This window comes from Saimiri boliviensis, chromosome 20 (genome assembly GCF_048565385.1).
Source record: "Saimiri boliviensis isolate mSaiBol1 chromosome 20, mSaiBol1.pri, whole genome shotgun sequence".
NCBI lineage: Eukaryota > Metazoa > Chordata > Mammalia > Primates > Cebidae > Saimiri > Saimiri boliviensis.
Window position 1 is genome coordinate 4920029 of NC_133468.1, and position 7680 is coordinate 4927708.

General features: G+C 44.8%; 1 pseudogene; it reads left to right on the top strand.

Moving 5' to 3' along the window:
- Window positions 1-3347: 3347 nt before the first annotated feature.
- LOC141582436 (high mobility group protein B3 pseudogene) lies at window positions 3348-7369 on the top strand (annotated as a pseudogene).
- Window positions 7370-7680: the final 311 nt, after the last annotated feature.

A 7680-nucleotide genomic window follows, 5' to 3' on the forward strand; every position in this document is an offset into this window, starting at 1 on the left:
CTCCACAGTGGGTCTATGTAATTAAAGTCCATTTTCAGTGAGGTGTGGTGGCTCATGCCTGTAATCCCAGCACTTTGGGAGGCTGAGGTGGGCAGATCACTTGAGGCCAGGAGTTCAAGACCAGCCTGGCCAACATGTGAAACCCCGTGTCTATTAAAATTTTTAAAAAAGGCTGAGCGCGGTGGCTCAAGCCTGTAATCCTAGCACTTCGGGAGGCCGAGGCGGGTGGATCATGAGGTCAAGAGATCGAGACCATCCTGGTCAACATGGTGAAACCCCGTCTCTACTAAAAATACAAAAAATCAGGCCGGGCGCGGTGGCTCAAGCCTGTAATCCCAGCACTTTGGGAGGCCGAGGCGGGTGGATCACAAGGTCCAGAGATCGAGACCATCCTGGTCAACATGGTGAAACCCCGTCTCTACTAAAAATTACAAAAAATTAACTGGGCATGGTGGCGCGTGCCTGTAATCCCAGCTACTCAGGAGGCTGAGGCAGGAGAATTGCCTGAACCCAGGAGGCGGAGGTTGCAGTGAGCGGAGATCGCGCCATTGCACTCCAGCCTGGGTCACAAGAGCAAAACTCTGTCTTAAAAAAAAAAAAAAATACAAAAAATCAGCTGGGCATGGTGGTGCGTGCCTGTAATCCCAGCTACTCAGGAGGCTGAGGCAGGAGAATTGCCTGAACCCAGGAGGCGGAGGTTGTGGTGAGCCGAGATCGCGCCATTGCACTCCAGCCTGGGTAACAAGAGCGAAACTCCGTCTCAAAAAAAATAAATAAATAAAAAATAAAAAAAAAAAAACCAACTAGCTGGGCATGGTGACATGTGCCTGTACTTGCATCTAATAAGGAGGCTGAGGCAGGAGAATCACTTGAACCCAGGAAGTGGAGGTTGCAGTGAGCCAAGATCACACCACTGCACTCCAGTCTAGGCGACAGAGGGAGAATTTGTCTCGAAAACAACAACAACAAAAACCATATTTCAGACAGATCATAGGTGACCACCAGGAGTGGTATACAACTTCCCTTATTTCATGGACTTCCAAAAAGAGAAAGCTACAAAACCCAAGGAAGTCATTCTTTTTTTTCTTTTTTTATTTCTCCCCTACTTCTCAATGTACTTATTTGATTATTTGAATAAGAAAAGTTAGGAGCAATGATGCGTAATTCCCACTTAACATGCATGTTAACTCCTTTCACAAGAAGACCTTGATTTTGAGGACATTTAATGAAGACTTCAGAATTTAAAGATTTACAATTAAAAAAAAAAAAAAAAAAAAGCTCCTGGTTCCTTTGAGGATCCCCATCTCAGTCACTGAAAAGATGAAGTTTGGAGCCCATGAGGAAGGGGAGGGTGTGCCACCAGGTCACAACAGTTCTGACCCGAAGGACATAAAGTTTATTCTGATGGCAGAAAGGAAAGGAGAAGAGTACCTGAAGATTTTTCCACATCACAAGCATTTGTACCACACTGGGGCTGTGAATCACACTGGGTGTGAATGTCAGTGGGTCTTCTCTGGCAACCAAGAGGAATATTCCCCAAACTAAGGAAGCTAAATCTTGTTTTTCCCCATGGAAGTTTCAGTCTGGCTTCTGAGATATTCTGTTAGTGACATTTGCCCATCCCTAAAACAACATGGTATTTGTTCTCTGTGCTAATACAGCTTTAAAAAAAATGTTGACCGGCGCAGTGGCTTATGCCTGTAATCCTAGCACTCTGGGAGGCCAAAGCTGGTGGATCACTTGAGCCCAGTTCAAGACAAGCCTGGGCAACATGGTGAGGCCTTGTCTCCACAAAATATAGAAAAATTAGGTGTGGTAGTGGGCACCTGTAGTCCCGGCTACTCAGGAGGCTAAGGTGAGAGGATCACCTGAGCCTGGGAGGTGGAGGCTGCCATAAGCCTTAATCACACCACTGGATTTCAGTCTGGTGACAGAATGAGACCCTGTCTCAAAAAAAAAAAAAAAAAAAAAGCACACACTAAGAGAAATCAAAGAACAAGAAAAAAAAAAAAGCACACACTTCACTCAGCACCTCCATTTTCCCTCTTTTTTGCAAGTTGCCTTTTCAGGAAGAACAAATTTACCATCCCCTCTCTGGTTCACCTTTCATTTTGCCTTTTTCTTTTTTTTTTCTTTCGCCCAGGCTGGAGTGCAATCGTGGAATCTCAGCTCACTGCAACCTCCACCTTCCAGTTTCAAGCGATTCTCCTGCTTCAGCCTCCCGAGCAGCAGGGATTACAGGTGCCTGCTACCACACCCGGCTAATTTTTGTATTTTTACTAGAGACAGGGTTTCACCATGTTAGCCAGGCTGGTCTCCAGCTCCTGACCTTGTGATCTGCCTGCCTCGGCCTCCCAAAGTGCTGGGATTACAGTCATGAGCCACCGCGCCCAGTGGTTTTTTCTTCTTTAGCTTGTACATCATCGTTTCTTGGTGACAGGAGTACCTGGGATGTGGAGCAAAGTGGTGGCATTTGTGGTAACCTAGGCCAGGGCCCATAGCTTCTGTCCCTAAGCTGCTCTCAAGCAACTGTTTCCTAAAATTAATTCCATGGATGTTCCTTGGAATCTGCAGGTACTCTATGAAAAAAATATTAAAATTTCCATTTTAATTTCAGGAAAAAAATCTCAAAAGTCACTTTGGGAAGCTGAGGCAGGTGGAAAACTTGAGGCCAGGAGTTCAAGAAATGCCTAGCCAACATGGCAAAAACCCATCTCTACAAAAAATACAAAAATTAGTTGGGCATGGTGGCACATGCCTGTAATCCCATCTACACAGGAGGCTGAGACATGACAGTTGCTTGAACCCAGGATTACAGGCGTGAGCCACCATGCCTGGCCCCACTCACTTTTTTACACAGCTTAGTCTGCCTGACCAAACAACCAGATAGTGGCTAACATTTCAAAATGTTAACCTGCCAGATAGTCTTGTTTAAATACATATAGGCCAGGCGCAGTGGTTCATGCTTGTAATCCCAGGACTTTGGATGGCTGAGGCAGGTGGATCACTTGAGGACAGGAGTTCCAGACCAGCTTGGCCAACATGGTGAAACCCCCCGTCTCTACTAAAAAGACAAAAATTAGGCTTGATGGTGCACGCCTGTAATCCCAGCTACTCGGGAGACTAAGGTAGGAGAATCACTTGAACCCAGGAGGCAGAGGTTGCACTGAGCTGAGATCGCGCCACTGCCCTCCAGCCTGGGCAACAGAGTGAGACTCCATCTCAAAAAAAAAACAAAAACAAAAACAAAAAAAAACCCATAAATGTTAATTTGACTTTTTGGTTTGGATTATAAGTAAAATTATAAACTATTATAAACTTACGGTTTTATATTGACTTAAGAGCTATAAATTAATTTATAGTGGGTTTATGTTTATACACATTGATTTATTTTTTAATTTATTTTTTTGAGACCATGTCTCGCTCTGTTGCCCAGGCTGGAGTGCAGCAGCACAATCTTGGCTTACTGCAACCTCTGCCTACCAGGTTCAAGCGGTTCTCCTGCCTCAGCCTCCTGAGTAGCTGGGATTACAGGGCCCACCACCATGCCTGGCTAATTTTTGTATTTTTAGTAGAGACGGGGTTTCACCATGTTGGCCAGGATGGTCTGGAACTCTTGTCAAGTGATCCACCTGCCTCAGCCATCCAAAGTGCTGGGATTACAGGCATGAACCACTGTACCTGGTCTATGTATATTTAAACAAGACTATTTGGCAGTTTAATATTTTGAAATGGTGGCCACTATATTGTTGTTTGGTCAGGCAGACTAAGCTATGTAAAAAAGTGAGCGGGGCCAGGCACAGTGGTTCAAGCCTGTAATCCCAGCACTTAGGATGGCTGAGAAGGGTGGATCACTTGACAGGAGGTCCAGAACATCCTGGCCAACACAGGGAGATCCCATCTCTACCAAAAAAAAAAAAAAAAAAAAAAAAAAAAGATTAGAAGTGCCTGATCAAGAAAGGGAGGATTAAGCAGATTGTCAGTTGGCTCTGAAAGACAGGAAGAGCCAAATACACTTCAAACCCAGCTCAGGATGGCATGAGGTGAAGAGGTACTCTTTTCCTTTCCTTTGGTTGACATCCCAATATACTTTCCTTGAGGTAGTTTCAGTATATCTCTGCTCCTTATTATTTTCATTTTTTTGAGACAGAGTGTCGCTCCATCACCTCGGCTAGAGTGCAGTGGAGTGATCTTGGCTCACTGCAACCTCTGCCTCCCGGGTTCAAATGATTCTCCTGTCTCAGCCTCCCGAGTAGCTGAGATTACAGGCATATGCCACCATGCCGGCCGATTTTTGTATTTTTAGTAAAGATGTGGTTTCACCATGTTGGCCAGGCTGGTCTCAAACTCCTGACCTTAAATAATCTGCCCACCTCAGTCTCCCAAAATGCTGGGATTACAGACATGAGCCACTGCACCTGGCTATCTCTGTTCCTTATAACCAATAAGAGTCCCCAGTTTAAAAGCTCTTAAAGGTCTGGGCACAGTTGCTCACACCTGTAATCTCAGGACTTTGAGAGGCCAATGTAGGAGGATCACTTGAAGCAGCCTGGGCAACAAAGAGCCCCTGTCTCTACTTATTTTATTTTATTTTATTTTATTTTAGTTTTTGAAAGACAGGGTTTTGCTCTGTTGCCCAGGCTAGTGGAGTGCAGTGGCATGATCACAGCTCACTGCAGCCTCAACCTCATGGGCTGAATCTATCCACCTGCCTCAGCCTTGTGAGTAGCTGGCATTCAGGCACATGCCACTAATTTTGGTATTCTCTGTAGAAATAGGGTTTTGCCATGTTGCCCAGGCTGGTCTCAAACTCCTGGTCTCAAGTGATTTGCCTGCCTCATCCTCCCAAATTGCTGGCATTACAGGCATAAGCCACCACACATGTGCATAATACATAATGATTGCTTACAAACCAGTATGAAAAAGACAAATCCTATAGTGGAAAAATGGACAAATGACATGAATAGAGAATTCACAAAGGAAGATTATATAACATATATATTTAATGAACATGAAAAATGTTGGCCTGGTGCTGTGGCTCACACATGTAATCTCAGCACTTTGGAAGGCTGAGGCAGGCAGATCACCTGAGCCCAGGAGTTTGAGACAAGCCTGGGCAAGAAAGTGAGATTCTGTCTCTACAAAAAATAAAAATTGGGCTGGGCGTGGTGATCCCAGCACTTTGGGAGGCCAAGGCAGGTGGATCACCTGAGGTCAGGAGTTTGAAACCAGCCTGGCCAACATGGTGAAACCCCAGTCTCTACTAAAAATACAAAAATTAGTCGGGGGAGGTGGCACCTGCCTGTAGTCCCAGATACTCTGGAGGCTGAGGCTTGAGAATCACTTAAACTCAGGAGGTGGAGGTTGCAGTGAGCCGAGATTGTGCACCATACTCTAGCCTGGGCTACAAAATGAGAATCTGTCTCAAAAAAAAAAAAAAAAAAAAAAAATTAGCCACATATGGTGGTGCATGCCTGTAGTCCTAGCCACTTGGAAGGATGAGGCACGAGGATCCCTTGGGCCCAGAAGTTCAAGACTGCAGTGAGCCATGATTGTACTGCACTCTAGTCTGACCAGGAACTTGCCTCCAAAAAAAAAAAAAAAAAAAAAAAAAAGTTAAACTTCACTATAATAAGCTTCCATTAACATACTTACATTGGCCGGGTACGGTGGCTTATGCCTGTAATCCCAGCACTTTGGGAGGCTGAGGTGGGCAGATTGTGAGGTCAGGAGTTTGAGACTAGCCTGACCAACATGGTGAAACCCCATCTCTACTAAAAAATGCAAAAATTACTGGGGCGTGGGCACTCGCCTGTAGTCCCAGTTATTTGAGAGGCTGAGGTAGGAGAATAGCTTGAACCCCAGAGGCAGATGTTGCAGTGAGCTGAGATCACGCCACTGCACACTTCAGCGTTGGTGACAGAGCAAAACTTTGTCTCAAACAAACCAAAAAAAAAAAAAAATAGTTATAAATCTTTTTCTTTGCCCATCATTTTGACAATGCCAGATTTAGCGTAAGTATAGAGAAACTACAGATAAATGACCATTACCAGTGTAACTATTAAGAAAGTAATGGGAGCTAACAATACAGTCAGGATGACTAAAGATGACTCCAAGAAACCAAAGGGAAAGATGTCTGTTTATACCTTTGTGCAGACGTGCAGAGAACATAAGAAGAAAAACCCTGTCAATTTTGCAGAATTTTCCAAGACATGCTCTGAAAGGTGGAAGATAACGTCTGGGAAAGAGAAGTCTAAATTTGATGAAATGGCAAAGGCAGATAAAGTGCACTGTAATTGGGAAATGAAGGGTTATGGACCAGCTAAGGGAGGCAAGAAGGATGATCCTAATGCTCCCAAAAGGCCACCGTCTGGATTGTTCCTGTTCTGTTTGGAATTCTGCCCCAAAATCAAATCCACAAACCCTGGCATCTCTATTGGATACGTGGCAAAAAAGCTGGGTGAGATGTGGAACAGGTAAAATGACAGTGAAAAGCAGCCTTACGTCACTAAGGCGCGAAAGCCGAAGAAGTATGAGAACGATGTTGCTGACTGTAAGTCGAAAGGCAAGTTTGATGGCACAAAGGGTTCTGCTAAAGTTGCCCGGAAAAAGGTGGAAGAGGAAGATGAAGATGGAGGAGAAGGAGGAATAAATAAACTGTTTGTCAGAAAAAGTAATGGATAAAAATGTGGATGTTCCCTCTGTGTGCCCACTTTCTCCTTCAAGCAAAAAGCAGGCATAAGCAAGTATGAGGGTGGCTTTGAGGGAAGGGTGGAGAGACAAGCTATGAGAAGAAGCTGGATATGAAGGACAGATGGATCAAGAATTTTGTTTACTGTTGTAAATATACTGCCTTTTTTGAAAAAATTAGTGCAAAAGCTAAAGCTAAAATGTCTTATTTTTATTTTTTTTAAACAGGGTGTCACTCTGGTGCAGTGGCCTGATCTCAACTCACTACAGCCTTGACTTCTTGGCCTCAGATGATCCTCCCACCTGGGCCTCCTGAGTAGCTGGGACTACAGGCTCAAGCCACTATGCCCAGCTAATTTTTGTATTTTTTGTAGAGGCAGGTCTTGAATCCTGGGTTCAAGTGATCCACCCACCTCAGCTTCCCGAAGTGCTGGATTACAGGCATGAGCTACCTTACCTGGCCAGATTCTTTGTTGAAAAAAAATCATATATGCGCCGGGCGCGGTGGCTCAAGCCTATAATCCCAGCACTTTGGGAGGCTAAGGTGGGTGGATCACGAGGTCAAGAGATCGAGACCATCCCGGTCAACATGGTGAAACCCCGTCTCTACTAAAAATACAAGAAATCAGCTGGGCATGGTGGTGCGTGCCTGTAATCCCAGCTACTCAGGAGGCTGAGGCAGGACAATTGCCTGAACCCAGGAGGCAGAGGTTGCGGTGAGCCGAGCTCGTGCCATTGCACTCCAGCCTGGGTAACAAGAGCGAAACTCCGTCTCAAAAAAAAAAAAAAAAAAAAAAAATCATATATGCATGTTTAAAGGTGTCATTTCCTTTTTTTTTTTTTTTTTTTTTTTTTTTTTGAGATGGAGTCTTGCTCTGTCACCCAAGCTGGAGTGCAGTGGCACAATCCTGGTTCACTGCAACTTCTGCCTCCAGGGTTCAAACGATTGTCCTGCCTCAGCCTCCCAAGTAGCTGGGACTAAAGGCGTGC